The sequence below is a fragment of the Lithobates pipiens genome, unplaced genomic scaffold (assembly GCF_037356315.1).
Source record: "Lithobates pipiens isolate NorthernLeopardFrog02 unplaced genomic scaffold, aLitPip1_a1.2 Scaffold_19, whole genome shotgun sequence".
NCBI lineage: Eukaryota > Metazoa > Chordata > Amphibia > Anura > Ranidae > Lithobates > Lithobates pipiens.
The window spans coordinates 235124068-235143641 of record NW_027507764.1 but is presented as its reverse complement, the minus strand read 5'-3'; the positions used below and the strand labels follow the sequence as shown (position 1 = coordinate 235143641).

At 38.9% G+C, this 19574-nt stretch overlaps 1 protein-coding gene across 1 annotated transcript in view; it reads right to left on the bottom strand.

Moving 5' to 3' along the window:
* The window catches only part of ADCY1 (adenylate cyclase 1), a 550492-nt gene that overhangs the window by 357778 nt on the left and 173140 nt on the right, over positions 1-19574 (bottom strand). The gene's annotated exons all lie outside the window — the stretch shown is intronic.

Below are 19574 nucleotides of genomic sequence, written 5' to 3'. Positions count from 1 at the left end.
ATATTTCAGATTTAAATTTAAACCTTGAGCAATGTCATCAACAAATTCTCAATTACATTTATAAATTATACATACGAGACCATAAAAACAAGATTGTGAAAGCATTGATGATTGAGGAATAAGAAAAGATTTTGCTATTTTTTTTTTTATTATTTTAGTTCTATGCATATAATGTATAATCCCATATTTTTTTTCTAAATATATAATTCCTTTTTTGTTTAAAGGTCTCTGAATGATGAGTTCCTGAGATCTTGACAGCTGAATAACAAGTAAGCAATTATGCCCACAAAGAAAGTGCATTGATTAAAAGCAGAATTATATACATGTTGAGATTTTTGTAGAATGATAATTCCATAAATGTTAAGATTTTGGTGCAATGTTAACATAAAAGGTTGCATAGGTTTATTTTAATTGTGTGAAATTGAACTCTAAGCTTGTGTCAGACAACAAACTCTAATCCACACCTGATAATTTTAATTGATAAACTATTATTTCATGAAAGGTCGGACTTCAACCACTTGACCACTGGGCACTTAAACCCCCTTAATAACCAGACCAATTTTCAGCTTTCAGTTCTCTCACATTTTCAATGACAATTACTCAGTCATGCAACACTGTACCTATATGAAATTTGTATCCTTTTTTTCACACAAATAGAGCTTTCTTTTGGTGGTATTTAATCACCGTTGGGTTTTTTATTTTTTGCGCTATAAAAGAAAAAAAGACTGAAAGTTCTGTAAATAAATGAATTTTTCTTTGTTTCTGTTATTTTGGGCCAAATGTATACTTCTACATATGTTTGGTAAACATAGTACGAATTGGTGTATATTATTTTGTCTTTGTGAAAGTTATAGAGTCCACAAGCTATGGTGCCAATATCTGAAAATTGATCACACCTGCAGTACTGACGACCTATCTAATTTCTTGAGAAACTAACATGACAGAAAAGTACAAATACCCCCCAAATGACCTTTTTGTAAAGAAGACATTCAAAGGTATTTAGAAAGAGGCATGGTGAGTTTTTTTTTTTTATTATTCTTTTTTTTAAATTATTTTTTCCTTTAATTTTTGTAATTTTTTCCCACAATTCTTTGCAAAATCAAAGTTTTTTTTCGTTTTTTTTAACAAAATTGTCATATTAGCAGGTTATTTCTCACACACAGCATATGCATACCACAAATTACACCCCAAAACACATTCTGCTATTACTCCCGAGTATGGCGATACCACATGTGTGAGACTTTTACACAGCGTGGCCACATACAGAGGCCCAACATGCAGGGATCACCTTCAGGTGTTCTGAGCACCCAAGCCAATTCTGACATTTCGCCCCTACATGTAAAAATCATCATTTATTTGTTAGAAAATTACATAGAACCCCAAAACATTACAGCAGGTGGGAAGTGGTTAAAACGCATTTTTTTAATACAAAGTTGTACATTTATACAATATTTCTAAAACATAGCATGTACATACCAAAAATTACACCCCATGATTCTCCTACTCCTCCTGAGTATGGTGATATCACATGTGTGAGACTTCCACAGTCGAGTATGGCTAAGCATGGCTGGGTATGGCTGAGCATGGCTTGGTATGGCTGGGTGTGGCTGGGTATCGCCAAGTAAGGCTGGGTATCACCGAGTATTGCAGAATATGGCTAGATATCACCGAGTATTGCATAGTATGGCTGGGTATTGCAGAGTATGGATGGGTATGGCTGGTTATTGCAGAGTATGGCAGGGCATCGCAGAGTATTGCAGAGTATGGCTGGGTATTGCAGAGTTTGGTTAGGTATGGCTGGGTATTGCAGAGTATGGCAGGGTACTGCAGAGTATTGCTGAACATGGAGGGATGGCTGAGCATGGATGGATGGATGTGATTGCAATTGTCACAGAGCAGCACTGTGGGCACTACAGATCCAGCCCACAGCACTGCTGCCATCCACTCTCTCCCCCTCTCCTCTCACAATGTACCGATTGGTACACAGAGAGGAGAGAGGAACCAGCATCATGACACGACGCCGGTTTGTTTACAAGTGAAATGCTCAATCATTTGATGGAGCGATCATGTGGTAAATAAGGGAGTACTATGAATAGATCTGGCGCTATACCTATATATCAAAAATTAAAATTACAAGTGTTACATCAATCCGGTGTATGAGTGCCAATGTGCAATATATTAGTGTTGAAATAAAATATAAACTATAAGCAAAAAATATGTGTATATAAAATGTTTGTCACATAGTAAATAATTGCCAGCGTGCTGGCTAAAAAGTAAGATTTAACTCAAGTGCAATAAAAACCTAAATAAGTGATCACCTTATGAACTCTAGATCATATAAATACCTTAAAACATGTGAACTACTTAATATATTGGTGATGAATTAGGTAAAAAATTATACATGTAAAATATAAACCACAAAATTAACACAGTTGTTGGTTTTAAAGTGCACAAATGTGACAAATGAAGTCTATGCGTGCAATGCTAAAATGTACAATAAATTTGTGATGAATATCAATACTTCACGTGAAACATGCCAAATGTTGGGAGTGAAAAAATAAGAATAAAAATAAAGGTAAATATAAATATAAAAATGAAAAATAAAATAAAAATAAAAATAAAAATAAAATAAAATTAAAGATGAATTAAAAATTCCCAGAAAAATAAAATTGAGAATATTCGATATTTGTCCCAAAAAATATAAAGATATAAAAATGTATACAAAGAGAAGATGAACGGTAAAAAAGTAAAAAAGATAAAAAAGCAAGCAGTCTCTGGTGCAGTGCAATTAGTGGGGGATTTCCCGTGGGTAAAGGAGGGGATGTGATGGATCCAAACAACTATTCTTCATGCATTGTGGACACTTCTAGGTTGTACTCTCACCAGAAAAATAACCCCGTCCGGGGTGGATCAGCCTTCACAGTATGAGCTACTGTGTCGCTCTCTGGCTTGCTTCAAATAGGCTGCTGAGGATCCCTCGTTATTTCCAGGTGGAGTATGTCCCAGTGTATATATATTGAAAGAGAGGACCATACATAGTGTGATACTGTATAAATCAATTTATTAAGAAGATACTTAAAACTACTCACACTCTTGGTAGAAATAATGGCTTAAATAGATGCAGTATAAAGGTGCAATGTGAAAGGTATGGAAGCTGCTGGGAGCGTTCCGTTCGTCTTCCACGCCGTCTGTATTGGAAGTGTGTATTCGATAGGCCACGCCCTACGCGTTTCGTCACTAGGACGTCATGCGGAGCGCTCCGGATGACGTCCTAGTGACGAAACGCGTAGGGCGTGGCCTATAGAGTACACACTTCCAATACAGACGGCGTGGAAGACGAACGGAACGCTCCCAGCAGCTTCCATACCTTTCACATTGCACCTTTATACTGCATCTATTTAAGCCATTATTTCTACCAAGAGTGTGAGTAGTTTTAAGTATCTTCTTAATAAATTGATTTATACAGTATCACACTATGTATGGTCCTCTCTTTCAATATATATACACTGGGACATACTCCACCTGGAAATAACGAGGGATCCTCAGCAGCCTATTTGAAGCAAGCCAGAGAGCGACACAGTAGCTCATACTGTGAAGGCTGATCCACCCCGGACGGGGTTATTTTTCTGGTGAGAGTACAACCTAGAAGTGTCCACAATGCATGAAGAATAGTTGTTTGGATCCATCACATCCCCTCCTTTACCCACGGGAAATCCCCCACTAATTGCACTGCACCAGAGACTGCTTGCTTTTTTATCTTTTTTACTTTTTTACCGTTCATCTTCTCTTTGTATACATTTTTATATCTTTATATTTTTTGGGACAAATATCGAATATTCTCAATTTTATTTTTCTGGGAATTTTTAATTCATCTTTAATTTTATTTTATTTTTATTTTTATTTTATTTTTCATTTTTATATTTATATTTACCTTTATTTTTATTCTTATTTTTTCACTCCCAACATTTGGCATGTTTCACGTGAAGTATTGATATTCATCACAAATTTATTGTACATTTTAGCATTGCACGCATAGACTTCATTTGTCACATTTGTGCACTTTAAAACCAACAACTGTGTTAATTTTGTGGTTTATATTTTACATGTATAATTTTTTACCTAATTCATCACCAATATATTAAGTAGTTCACATGTTTTAAGGTATTTATATGATCTAGAGTTCATAAGGTGATCACTTATTTAGGTTTTTATTGCACTTGAGTTAAATCTTACTTTTTAGCCAGCACGCTGGCAATTATTTACTATGTGACAAACATTTTATATACACATATTTTTTGCTTATAGTTTATATTTTATTTCAACACTAATATATTGCACATTGGCACTCATACACCGGATTGATGTAACACTTGTAATTTTAATTTTTGATATATAGGTATAGCGCCAGATCTATTCATAGTACTCCCTTATCTAACATTCTCCACCCCACCAGGTGGATATTAATAGAGGCAGCTCTTACCTATTTTTTCTTCCTCCATAATTTATATATTATATATTTTATATTTTGTATTTTCTACATAAGTTCCTTAGCGCAACCTATTACCTCTATTCGATCATGTGGTAAATGGCAGCGATCAGCGGCCGTTCACCGTTATCACGTTTGTTCTCGGGTGTGCGCCCCAGGGGGTGAACAAGAGCGGAATTCTGGGAGGACGTCATAGTACGCCCTCCCAGAGTTAGGCAACCTCCCTGTAGCCATCATTCGGCTATGGGCCAGTTGTTAAGTGGTTAAAGGCATACAAAACAATAGTGAAGTGTGAAAAAAATAACAATATTTATTGAAAAATTGCATATAGTAATGAAGCATTCAAGAATTAAAAATCATATAGCATGATACAAAATATACAGTGAGCCCTTGTGCATCGACTCGTTTCACTGTTAGGCTTCTTCGCGATGCATTCAAGGTTTCAAAGATAACAAAAGTAAGAATGGATCTCACTGTCTTGTAGGGAAATAAGCCCTATGCATAGAAATATACAGAGATATCCAGACAGGAGATGATGATCCTGATGAATTAAATATATGTATATTCGGAAGCGACCAGATCTGTTGTCATTAGTAGATAAAAAGCATTGGCCTAGTAATTTCAGGACAGTAATCAGTGGAAGGCTATCTCACAGGGGCGAATTATCATGTGTCTATACCAGTAATTACTATAAAAAGGACCATATTATCTGCTGGTGTGCAGAAGTTTATACTCCGTCAGCAATCAGGCATTTTTTGCCGTTAAAGCTTTAGTAATTCCTACTGTGGCCACTGGTTCTGGATACTTTTGATGCCACTGTTTTGCCCCTGTCCTGAAATAACTAGGCCAATATTTTTTATCTACCTATGATAACAGATCTAGTTTTGTATGCCTTTTGCATAGGCGTATTGTTTCGTATGCCTTTAAAGTCTGACCTAGGGATACTTAGTATCCTTTTTCCCCTTTTGTGTTTTCCTCTCAATTACGGATATGGCTATGTGAGTGCTCTCTCTTTTTCTATATATATCACTGGAAAGGTCTCACATGGTGCTTATGTCACAAGACTGTGATGTGGACATAGAGCCTAATGCTGGGTAGACACAGGCTGAAAATTGTCCAAAAATGGTTGGTTTGGTAGGAACGGGCTGACTCCCACCCCCCCCCCCCCCCAAGTGTAAAGCTCCTTGTCCAACAGAAGTCAGTCTCATAACTAACTTCTGTCACATTAGCATGCTGGAAAACCAGCATACGATCAGCATTGTAGCCAATGGCTGCAAGTGTGGATCATTGTGTTCTAGCGGAAGGGGCAGTCCCCCTGTCAGAACAAATTACCTCAGTGGGGAAGACTGCCGCACTAACATGCGATGTGTTACTACTGCAAAACAAAAAACAACTTACATACTTACGTAGTTATTTCCCTCCCAGCTTGAGGTTACGTTTTCCTAAATTTCCCATATTCAACAATCAAATTTGTGTTGATGAAAAATACATGAGTTTACCACCTTCACGTAGGTATCAAAGTAGAGAATTATCAAACAAACAGACCCAGGTGGATCTATACCCAATCCACTATGGCTGGGTGCTGGTCAAGTTTGTCTTAAGCCCCGTACACACTATCAGATTGTCTGCTGAGTTTTTCCTTCAGATTTACCAAAACCATATAATATGAGGTCAAACCTTAGGAGTTTCAATGTGTATGCAATCAGGCAGGCCCTTCTACTACATGGTTTTGGTAAATCTGAAGGAAAAACTCAGCAGACAATCTGATAGTGTGTACGGGGCTTAACTGGCAGATAAGTACCAAAAATATGAAAGTTTCACCACACAACCAGAGCCTTTTGAAAGAAAGAAAAAGACTTCAAAAAGTTATTGTAAGCATGAAAAGCATATGACTTGTATCCTGTGCTGTTTATTAAATGAAGAAAGACATTTTCCACAGCGTGGTTGTATGGTGAACTCTTCATATTCTTGAGAAAAATAAATTCTCAAAGCAATTGAAACACATTGAGCTCTATTCCTTGGAGGCACACAACAATTTTCTTTAGAACCTTAGTAAAGAATGTGTGCTGACCCCAAAATGGACTATGTTGAAAGTATATATTTTGTTTGTTTCAGTTTGGTAACTTCACACCTACATTCTATTTTAATTGATAGAATTAAACTTTGGGATGTCATTGTGAAGTAAAATAAATAAATAAACCATAGAAAAACAAAGATTTAAAATTAAGACAAGCAAAAAAAAAAAAAATAGCTTGTGTTAGTTTGTTGCTCTCTTTCAATAAAAATAATAGACCTAGTGTAAAGGGGTTTAAAATATTGGCAGCATTTTCAGTAAATGTACTGATTAAATTAGCAAAGCTGTTTGCAAAATAGCTTTTATAGGGCAACACCAACAATTGAAAGATAGCAAAAAGATTAGAAAAATAGCCAAAAACTACAACATAAATAAGAAAATGTGTTAAAAGTATATTTTATTGAAAATGGTAAAACAATAATTTTGACCTTTGGGACTGAACCCCATTATCAAATTAAATTACTTTCATTCACATCTAAAATGATAGAACATAGGTTACATAGTAGGTGAGGTTGAAAAAGACACAAGTCCATCAAGTCAAACCTATGTGTGTGATTATATGTCAGTATTACATTGTATATCCCTGTACGTATGCGGTCGTTCAGGTGCTTATCTAATATTTTTTTTTTTTTAATTATTCATGCTCCCCGCTTCCACCGCCTGTGGAAGGGAATTCCACATCCTTGCCACTCTTACAGTAAAAAAACTCTCTACCTAGTTCAAGGTTAAACCTCTTTTCTTCCAATTTTAATGAGTGGCCACGTGTCTTGTTAAACTCCCTTCCAAGAAAAAGATTTATCCCTATTGTGGGGTCACCAGTATGGTATTTATAAATTGAAATCATATCCCCTCTCAAGCATCTCTTCTCCAGAGAGAATAAGTTCAGTACTCGCAACCTTTCCTCATAACTAATATCCTCCACAGACCCTTTATTAGCTTTGTTGCACTTCTTTGTACTCGCTCTATTTCCAGTACATCCTTCCTGAGGACTGGTGCCCAGAACTGGACAGCATACTCTAGGTACTGCCAGACCAGAGTCTTGTAGAGCGGGAAAATTATTGTTTTATCTCTGGAGTTGATCCCCATTTTAATGCATGCCAATATTCTGTTTGCTTTATTAGCACCAGCTTGGCATTGCATGCCATTGCTGAGCCTATCATCTACTAGGACCCCCAGGTCCTTTTCCATCCTAGTTTCCCTCAGAGGTTATCCCCCCAGTGTATAGATTGCATTCATATTTTTGCCACCCAAATTCATTATTTTAAATTTTTCTACATTAAACCTCATTTGCCATGTAGTTGCCCACCCCATTAATTTGTTCAGATCTATTTGCAAAGTTTCCACATCCTACGGAGAAGTTATTGCCCTGCTTAACTTAGTATCATCTGTAAATACACAGATTGAGCTGTTTACCTCATCTTCCAGGTCGTTTATGAACAAAATAAATAGGATTGGTCCCAGCACAGAACTCTGGGGGACCCTACTACCCACCTCTGACCATTCCGGGCACTTCCCATTTATCACCACCCTCTGAACTCGCCCTTGTAGCCAGTTTTCAATCCATGTACTCACTCTATGGTCCATGCCAACGGACCTTATTTTGTACAGTAAATGTTTATGGGGAACTGTGTCAAATGCTTTTGCAAAATCCAGATACACCACGTCTACAGGCATTCATTTATCTAGATGGCAACTCACCTCCTCATAGAAGGTTAATAGATTGGTTTGGCAAGAACGATTCTTCACGAATCTATGCTGATTACTGCTAATGATACCATTCTCGTTACTAAAATCTTGTATTAGCATCCCCTCCAAGAACTTGCATACTATTGATGTTAGGCGAACTGGTCTATAATTCCCAGGGATGTATTTTGGGCCCTTTTTAAATATTGGTGCTACATTGGCTTTTCTCCAATCAGCTGGCACCATTCCAGTCAGTAGACTGTCAGTAAAAATTAGGAACAATGCTCTGGCAATTACTTGACTGAGTTACCCAAGTACACTCAGATGCAAGCCATCTGGCCTTGATGATTTATTCCCTTGACCACCCCACATTTGTTCTTACTAAGCAAACATACATTATAATCACAGTTTTTCTTACAGAGCTTTTGCCTAAAAAGCAAAAATTCTGGACGATGTATCATTGACCCTTACTCACAAATATTGGTTTATCAAGTCCTAGTAGCATTTCTATGCAATAATAATAATGAAAGATTTTGAATGAATGAATAAATGAAATACTTGTATAGCGCACAATGCGAACTGAATCGCCTGAATTTTCCATGAAAGAGCTACTGTAATAAAATAAACAAGCTCAGAGGCCACATTAGGCATGTCCAGGATTTGCTCAAAAGTTACTGGTGGGGATTTAAGTATATTATTTTGAGATATAGTGCTTTTAAAGAAAAATATAATTTAGAAATATTTGATTTGGGGGCACTGCCAAGAGGAAAAAAAGGTAAGAGCAGTTCATGGAGGTTAGCCTTTCAATAACCAAGCAACAATGAGAAAATGCTTTGATGTTTTACAGTGGTGTGAAAAAGTGTTTGCCCCCTTCCTCATTTCCTGTTCCTTTGCATGTTTGTCACACTTAAGTGTTTCGGAACATCAAACCAATTTAAACAATAGTCAAGGACAACACAAGTAAACACAAAATGCAATTTGTAAATGAAGGTGTTTATTATTAAAGGTGAAAAAAAATCCAAACCATCATGGCCCTGTGTGAAAAAGTGATTGCCCCCCTTGTTAAAACATACTATAACTGTGGTTGTCCACACCTGAGTTCAATTTCTCTAGCCACACCCAGGCCTGATTATTGCCACACCTGTTCACAATCAAGGCATCACTTAAATAGGAGCTGCTTGACACAGTAAGGTCCACCAGAAGATCCTTAAAAGCTACACATCATGCCGAGACCCAAAGAAATTCAGGAACAATTGAGAAAGAAAGTAATTGAGATCTATCAGTCTGGAAAGGGTTATAAAGCCATTTCCAAAGCTTTGGGAATCCAGCGAACCACAGTAAGAGCCATTATCCACAAATGGCGAAGACATGGAACAGTGGTGAACCTTCCCAGGAGTGGCCGGCCGCCCAAAATTACCCCAAGAGCGCAGCGACGACTCATCCAAGAGGTCACAAAAGACCCCACAACAACGTCCAAGGAACTGCAGGCCTCACTTGCCTCAGTTAAGGTCAGCGTTCATGCCTCCACCATCAGGAAAAGACTGGGCAAAAATGGCCTGCATGGCAGAGTTCCAAGGAGAAAACCACTGCTGAGCAAAAAGAACATCAAAGCTCATCTCAATTTCTCCACAACACATCTTGATGATCCCCAAGACTTTTGGGACAACATTCTGTGGACCGATGAGACAAAAGTGGAACTCTTTGGAAGGTGTGTGTCCAAGTATATCTGGCGTAGAAGGAACACTGCATTTCATAAAAAGAACATTATACCAACAGTAAAATATGGTGGTGGTAGTGTGATGGTCTGGGGCTGTTTTGCTGCTTCAGGACCTGGAAGACTTGCCGTGATAAAAGGAACTATGAATTCTGCTGTCTACCAAGAGATCCTGAAGGAGAATGTCCGACCATCTGTTCGTGTACTCAAGCTGAAACGAACTTGGGTTCTGCAGCAGGACAATGATCCTAAACACACCAGCAAGTCCACCACCGAATGGCTGAAGAAAAACAAAATGAAGACTTTGGAGTGGCCTAGCCAAAGTCCTGACCTGAATCCTATTGAGATGTTGTGGTATGACCTTAAAAAGGCAGTTCATGCTCGAAAACCCTCTAATGTAACTGAATTAGGACAATTCTGCAAAGATGAGTGGGCCAAAATTCCTCCAGGACGCTGTAAAAGCCTCATTGCACGTTATCACAAACGCTTGGTTGCAGTTGTTGCTGCTAAGGGTGGCCCAACCAGTTATTAGGTTTAGGGGGCAATCACTTTTTCACACAGGGCCATGATGGTTTGGATTTTTTTTCACCTTTAATAATAAACACCTTCATTTACAAATTGCATTTTGTGTTTACTTGTGTTGTCCTTGACTATTGTTTAAATTGGTTTGATGTTCCGAAACACTTAAGTGTGACAAACATGCAAAGGAACAGGAAATGAGGAAGGGGGCAAACACTTTTTCACACCACTGTATTCACTGTTGAGGTATAAATGGGTCATCTGAACATACTGTACATGGTAACCATAGAACGATTCATATATACGACTTCCTTTCAATTCCACATTAGCATGTAGAGTAGTTGAGAAGTAGGTGTAGAACAAAATAAATGATGGAAATGTTTCCAGCCTGTCCAGGCTCCCTACTACACACTTTTTTCAAATCATGACACAGGCTGTCTTCTGGCCTGCATTCCGAGGTATTCAGAAATTATAAGATCTTATATTGTCCATAGACAATTACTAAATTGTTTTTAACCACTTAACATATATTACCCATACCTCTCACATTCCAAGGTAGGTTACCACAGTTAGTTGGCATCTTTCATCTGGTGATAATGCATGAGAAGTGTGACCTCCAGTTGTATATGTTGTATATCTGCATACATTTGAGTAATAACAGGCTATAACTATCACACAGGTTACCCAACTTGGTAACTATAAGAATATCAACAGTAAACCAACAATTAGAAATCACACATATGCCTAAAAATGCTAAACGGTGTATCACCTGCATAAGAATAACATATATTCCCGTATTTGCCGGCGTATAAGGCGACTCGGCGTATAAGACGACCCCCTATTTTTCAAGTGAAAACATAGGTTTTGGGCAATACTCGCGGTATAAGACTACCCCCCTTCTGAAACAAAACCATTTAAAAAAAACATTAGAACCATTAAAAAACACAAAGCAAGAATGCCAACTACTCATCCACCATGCTGTGATATGTCATAAAGTAAATCAAACAATAATAACACAAACAGAGATCTATTGAATGCCACAACTCTGGAAAGTAGAATTTTTAACTAACCAAACCTATACCACTTTTGGGTTACATTCTATGGGAATTGTCCACCAAAATGCATTTAATAACCCCCCCCCCCCCCTGTCATATGTCCCAGATTTACCTGTCCCTCTTGGGTGCCTGGGACCTCAAAGGCAAATAGCAGGATGTATAGTAGTAGGAGATCAGTGAATGGATTTACTCAGGGAAGTATGGTGAGCGGTGTATTATTTTAATGAATACAACGCCTGCTTGGATTCGCAGAGGCTGTAGCATCATCAGCCCTTGCCTCTCTCTCTCTCTCTCTCTCTCTCTCAAAGCCAATCCGAGCAGGCTACTCTATGTAGCCTGCTCGGATTGGCAGAGGTTGTTACTCCAATCCAAGCAGGCTCTGTATTCATTAATAGAATACATCGCTCACCGGGATTGGCTCAACGGAGTATACTGTTTGTAGCTGAAGCCACATACAGTATTAGCAGACATTTGGGGGCTGACATCCATCGGGCAGCATTGTATACCTGTATACCCGGCGTATAAGACGACCCCCGATTTTTGGGCATTTTTTTTAAGTGTAAAAGGTAGTCTTATATGCCAGAAAATACAGTATATAAAGGTAATAACTGAGGTGAAGATGGAGATTGGCTGAGGTGAGAGATCATGTCACCTGCCTGACTTTCCACCCCTATTGAACTATTAGCAAGGATTACTTCAGAGACCAAAGATGTACAGCAGAAGTATTCCCCACACTCTCTTGAATAAATGAATAGTTGTGATCAGTTGCTATCTTCAATGGGAAACATCTGGGGTTTGTTTAAAACCCTGAAATTTCCCAAACCTCCTGGTACACAATTGAATGCTGAATGCTGTAAATATGTAGTGTGTCAGTATTGTGCACATATCATCTTTGGCTATGAATACATTCATGGTTTTACAGAAAGCACTATGATGATTTTAATTTTTTTTTGTCTTTGAGCACTATCTTTGAAACTTGTGAGTTTTTTTTATATATAATCCAAAGGAACCATGAAGAGAGCTCAGATTTAAGTTATGGCAAGGAATGTTTTCCCTTAAAGGGACAGGCACAGTATTTTGGACTGATATTAATACAAAGACATTTTTTGACTTTATTATTTTATTTTATTTATAATTTAATTTTGCATTTCTTGATGTACGTTTTAAATAGAATGTCTATGCATCGCTGAATCATTTTGTTAAAAGACTGGTTTATTAGTGTGTGGAGCACTTGATATTTTGTATCTCTCTCTCTCTCTCTCTATACGCACACAGTAGGTTCACAAAATATTGGTTTATTTTACAGTGGTTGCGGAGGAGTGTTTTATTTCTTTATTCCTTGAGACTTAGGTGATAAGTTATGGGAAGCAGACAGCCTAGGTTCTGCAGGAAGAGAAGAAGCCGTACCAATTTGAGAGATACACTTGAAGCAGGTCCAGGCATTCACAAAAAACTACATGGATAGCATGCTTGAAATATCTGTGGCCACTATCTGTAGATCTTAGATCTGCAGATAGCTCTAGATCTCAATAACTTGGAAGCTGGTTATCAAGCATGTAAGTGCTGTCTCTTCCCCCCACCATGAGTTCAGATTCACTGCTAGGTGAGCATGGGGTCAAGGCCTGTGATGCCACATTGTTCTCCATAAGCTGGGTTTGGAAAAGTTCTGGGATGTTCCGGCACAGCTTCGATCCAGTCCAATGTTGGTTCTGGGAAGTGGACATACTTCTGCTAATCCTCCCCATTCTGGAACTGAGGTAAATCTTCTGAGATAGCAAATTATAGACCTCGGTGTGCAGGGCCTTTCGGATAAAGTAGCCATTATGCACCGGAGTCACTACCCCTTAATTTGTGTTCTTGTTGTATTTATGAAGTCACTATGTTCTGTACAAAAAAAATAGATTTAGTGCCACTATAAATAGACCAATTAAATAATAGAATGTACACTTTTATCTACATTAACACTAGTTTGTTTTTTAAACATATACTTTAACTTAGACAAAAGACTTTATCTGTGTGCTTTATTGTTTTTTATTTTCTTGCTTCTTTTTTCATGGGTTGTCGGTATTTTTTCCAGACATATTTTCTTGTCCCATCCCTCCCAATATATATATATATATATATACACACACACACACACACACACACACACACACACACACACTGTATATATAAATACTTACACACAAAATATGCACGATCAATTAACTGGGCACTTCATGGTTCACATACATATTCAGTGTGCCAGGACTCTGAGCTGGTTTAGATAAGGGACTCTTTCTTAGCCCCCATATGTGTGTGATTTACACATTATGCATTGGGGGTTTAACCACTTGACCTTTGGAAGGTTATCCCCCCTTCACGAACAGACCATTTTTTACTATTCATCACTGCGTTATTTTAAAGTTGAGCCTCACCCAAAAAAGGGGGAAGTTTCACTTTATGGCCTCCTCCTCTGCTCCTCTAACAAATCACACATATTTTTAGGGGGAAAGGAATGGGTACCTGGATTTGACAGGTACCCACTCCCACCACCGCTAGGCAATCTGAACAAAAGTTCTCCTCACCCCATCCCTCTGCTTAGTCTTCTTGGACATGTCACAGGTCCCAGAAGATGCGGGACCGTTCAAAATGTGCAGCGTGGCTTTGGCACATTTTCCCACTTTCATACCCTCGACATTACTCACCTTTATATAGTGTCCCCATGAATACCTTTCCCATTCCTCTTTGGCACATACTGATCCTGATGTCATACACTCTGCTGCACTCCCCTTCTGCACATATTGTCGGATACCCTCCACACTCTTCAACATATACTGCGAAACACGTATCCCAGGTGCCTCTGCGGTGGTGGATTTTTTCACGCTTTCATAGCTCTGCTTTATTGGCGATTCTTGTGATTCTTTGGTTCTGCTTCTTTTCCCGGGTCTGGCAGCGGCTCCGATATCGGTGGCTGCAGTTTATACACACACAGGTGACTGAGCTTTCCACAGCATGGGGCAATTAATTTGCTTCAGCCTATACCATCCAGGACTGATAATGCTTAACATGTGTTGACTCACACTTATGAGTGTGATATAATTGTTTTTATTTGTTCATTTAATAAACTAAAATACTAAATGGGGGCCTGCCCCCACCCCGTCTTCCACTAGTGTTTTATGGAAATTTCAGGTTCCCAGCCTTTACTGTGGAGGCAGCCCAGCCCCAGCTCTTTCGGCACTTTACGTTTTGTTTTAGCTAACCTCCGGGAATTACCATAATAATTGAATTGTATGCTAAACCTTGTACAGCTTACTTTCTAAAGTTAACCATTTCCTCCCACCATCATTATAGTTTATTTATTTATTTTTTGATAACCTACTGTTCATGTGATACCATTCTGGTTTCTTGAGGACATATGACTGTTTGAGGTGGATTGAGCACCAGGGGCAATATTTTTTCCTTTTACTCTTGTTACATATACTTCATGTACTGTCCACTAGCATACAGTGGTGTGAAAAAGTGTTTGCCCCCTTCCTCATTTCCTGTTCCTTTGCATGTTTGTCACACTTAAGTGTTTCGGAACATCAAACCAATTTAAACAATAGTCAAGGACAACACAAGTAAACACAAAATGCAATTTGTAAATGAAGGTGTTTATTATTAAAGGTGAAAAAAAATCCAAACCATCATGGCCCTGTGTGAAAAAGTGATTGCCCCCCTTGTTAAAACATACTATAACTGTGGTTGTCCACACCTGAGTTCAATTTCTCTAGCCACACCCAGGCCTGATTATTGCCACACCTGTTCACAATCAAGGCATCACTTAAATAGGAGCTGCTTGACACAGTAAGGTCCACCAGAAGATCCTTAAAAGCTACACATCATGCCGAGACCCAAAGAAATTCAGGAACAATTGAGAAAGAAAGTAATTGAGATCTATCAGTCTGGAAAGGGTTATAAAGCCATTTCCAAAGCTTTGGGAATCCAGCGAACCACAGTAAGAGCCATTATCCACAAATGGCGAAGACATGGAACAGTGGTGAACCTTCCCAGGAGTGGCCGGCCGCCCAAAATTACCCCAAGAGCGCAGCGACGACTCATCCAAGAGGTCACAAAAGACCCCACAACAACGTCCAAGGAACTGCAGGCCTCACTTGCCTCAGTTAAGGTCAGCGTTCATGCCTCCACCATCAGGAAAAGACTGGGCAAAAATGGCCTGCATGGCAGAGTTCCAAGGAGAAAACCACTGCTGAGCAAAAAGAACATCAAAGCTCATCTCAATTTCTCCACAACACATCTTGATGATCCCCAAGACTTTTGGGACAACATTCTGTGGACCGATGAGACAAAAGTGGAACTCTTTGGAAGGTGTGTGTCCAAGTATATCTGGCGTAGAAGGAACACTGCATTTCATAAAAAGAACATTATACCAACAGTAAAATATGGTGGTGGTAGTGTGATGGTCTGGGGCTGTTTTGCTGCTTCAGGACCTGGAAGACTTGCCGTGATAAAAGGAACTATGAATTCTGCTGTCTACCAAGAGATCCTGAAGGAGAATGTCCGACCATCTGTTCGTGTACTCAAGCTGAAACGAACTTGGGTTCTGCAGCAGGACAATGATCCTAAACACACCAGCAAGTCCACCACCGAATGGCTGAAGAAAAACAAAATGAAGACTTTGGAGTGGCCTAGCCAAAGTCCTGACCTGAATCCTATTGAGATGTTGTGGTATGACCTTAAAAAGGCCGTTCATGCTCGAAAACCCTCTAATGTAACTGAATTAGGACAATTCTGCAAAGATGAGTGGGCCAAAATTCCTCCAGGACGCTGTAAAAGCCTCATTGCACGTTATCACAAACGCTTGGTTGCAGTTGTTGCTGCTAAGGGTGGCCCAACCAGTTATTAGGTTTAGGGGGCAATCACTTTTTCACACAGGGCCATGATGGTTTGGATTCTTTTTCACCTTTAATAATAAACACCTTCATTTACAAATTGCATTTTGTGTTTACTTGTGTTGTCCTTGACTATTGTTTAAATTGGTTTGATGTTCCGAAACACTTAAGTGTGACAAACATGCAAAGGAACAGGAAATGAGGAAGGGGGCAAACACTTTTTCACACCACTGTATCTACTGCAGTTATTTCCCACTGCCATATCCTTCACAATAGTCTCCTGAACAAACTGACCCTGTCATTCTTTCTGACCCCCTGTACTCTTCTTCTGCCTATATGCCTGACATTATCCCCTCTGCACTTTTCTCATACACATACTGTTGGCTAAAACACTTCTAGCATATTGTTTTTATTACTCTACTCACATTTTTGCTAGTATATAATACTTAAAGTAATAGCCTTAATTTTATTAAATAGCATTTCTACCATCGTAAGATCATATCCTATTCATTCATTCCAGGGTATGCAATGTTTTGACCAAAAAAAGTATATGCTCACTTGCTGACCTTGTTTTACCTGGCTATTTGCTGGTGCTGCTATCCATATGCTGGTGCTTCAAATATGAATTTTTACATCCATGTCAGTTAACTTTAGCCATTTAGAATTGCAAATAAAGGCATACAGTGCAACAGGACATAAAATAAAAATATTACAAGCAAAGCAACTTCTAGTGCCAAACGTAATCTGTAACAAACTGTTCATGAGTCAAGTAAGAAGGCTGGGGTTGCACAGCTATCCATCTGTTCACCATCTGCTACAATAAAAGAGCTGATGTTAATTATTTAGTTATACCATAAAAGTAATTGAATATTTACCCTCAGGTTAAGTGCCAAGTAAACCAGATGTAGACACATTACATGATGATTAGCAATTTGAGGTAAGTATGGCACATATTATGCCTCCTACATGTATTCTGGAGATGTATATGTATAAATAGTATACTGTATTTCAAAGCTGGCATTCTCTGGTAAAGATTTTATTATATACATTTTCAAAATAATTAAGTTTTCTCCTTCTGAACCCCATACATTACAACCTTATGTATAAATAAAAGCAATAGTTGCAAAGTTCTTTTAACCAATTTAGGACCTAGCCCCTTTCTGAGATTTGATGTTTACAAGTTAAAAACGTTTTATTTTCTAGAAAATTACTTAGAACCCCAAACATTATATTTTTTTTTTCTAAGACCCTAGAGAATAAAATGGTCATTGCAATACTTTTGTCATGCAGCGGTCTTACAAGCACCCTTTTTTTGGAAAAAATTCACTTCTTTGAATTAAAAAATAAGACAACAGTAAAGTTGGCCCATTTGTTTTAGATTGTGAAAGATGATGTTACGCTAAGTAAATTGATACCCAACATGTCATGCTTCAAAGTTGTGCCTGCTTGTGGAATGGCAACAAAGTTTTACCCATAAAAATCTCCATAGGCGATGTTTAAAAAAAATCTACAGGTTGCATGTTTTGAGTTACAGAGGAGGTATATAGCTATAATTATTGCTCTAACTCTAATGATCACGGTGATACCTCACATGTGGGGTTTGAACACTGATTTCATATGCGGGAGCTATTCACGTATGCGTTTGCTTCTGCACGCGAGCTCGGCAGGACGGGGCGTGTTTCCATTTTTTTCTCCCTTATTTATTTTACCTTTTATTCTACATTTTTACACGGTTCTTTTCTATAAAAAAATGGTGTCACTTTTATTCCTGTTAAAAGGAATGTAAACATCCCTTTTAATAGAAAAAAAAAGCATGACAGGACCTCTTAAATATGAGATCTGGGACCTCAGATCTCATATTTACACTAGAATGCAATAATAAAAGAAAACAATAAAAAAAACTAATGTCATTTGAAAAAATAAATAAAAAATGTCTCTTTTACCAATTGCCTACAGGTTCACCCCCTTCCTGACCAGGCCATTTTTCAGCTTTCAGCGCTGTCACACTTTGAATGACAATTGCGTGGTCATGCTACACTGTACCCAAACAATTTTTTATAATTTTCTTCACACAAATAGAGCTTTCTTTTGGTGGTATTTAATCACTGATGTTTTTTTTATTTTTTACAAAAAAAAAGACCAAAAATATTGAAAAATAAATGTTTTTCACTTTTTTTCTTTCAGTAAATTTTGTAACTAAGTAATTTTTCGCCTTCACTGATGTGCACTGATGAGGCGGCACTCATGGGCACTGATAGGCTGAACTGGTGGGCATTGATGAGGTGGCACTTACTGGCACTGATGAGGCGGCACTTACTGGCACTGATTAGGTGGCACTGATGAGGAGGTACTAATATGCCGCACTTATGGGCACTGATAGGTGGCACTGAGCACTGATAGGGGGCACTGGTGGGGACTAATAAGTGGCATTAGTGGGCACTAATACGCGGCACTGGTGGGCACTGATAGGCAGCACAGATAGGTGGTACTGATGGACACTGATGGGCATTGATGGGTGGCACTGATGGGCGACACTGATGGGCATTGATTGACTGAAGTAATGGGCATTGATGGGCAGCAATGATAGGTGGCATTGATTGCCAGCATAGACTGACATCACTATTGGGCACTGATTGGTGGCACTTGTGGGTAATCGTGGGCACTGATTGCCACTGGTGTTCACTGATCGTTGGCATTGGTAGGCACTGTTTTTTACAATTTTTTTACTATTGTAATCAGGGCACTGATGATCAGTGCCCTGATTACATTCCTAAATGTTCCCCTGTGAGGAGATGCCGCTGATCGGCTCTCCTCGCCACACACTCTGTCAGTGTGAGGCGAGGAGAGCTGATTACCGGCACTTCCTTGTTTACATGACCGGTTGTGATTGGACACAGCAATCACATGTTTAAAGAGCCGAGGACTCAGCTCTTTCCACAGATCGGGGTCATGCCATGTCCTAGCAATGCGGCGTGGCCATGATCGCCACGCTGCGCACCCTGGTGGATGCCCGGGAGCGCCCGTTCTGGGCCGTCCCATCATATGATGGTGGCCCAGAACAAAAACTGCACCGCTCCGCCGTCATACGATGGTGGGCAGGAGGCAAGCAGTTAAGAGCTATGGGCGGAAGAGACATTTTGACCTTGATTCCGCCCTGCAATGATATGGA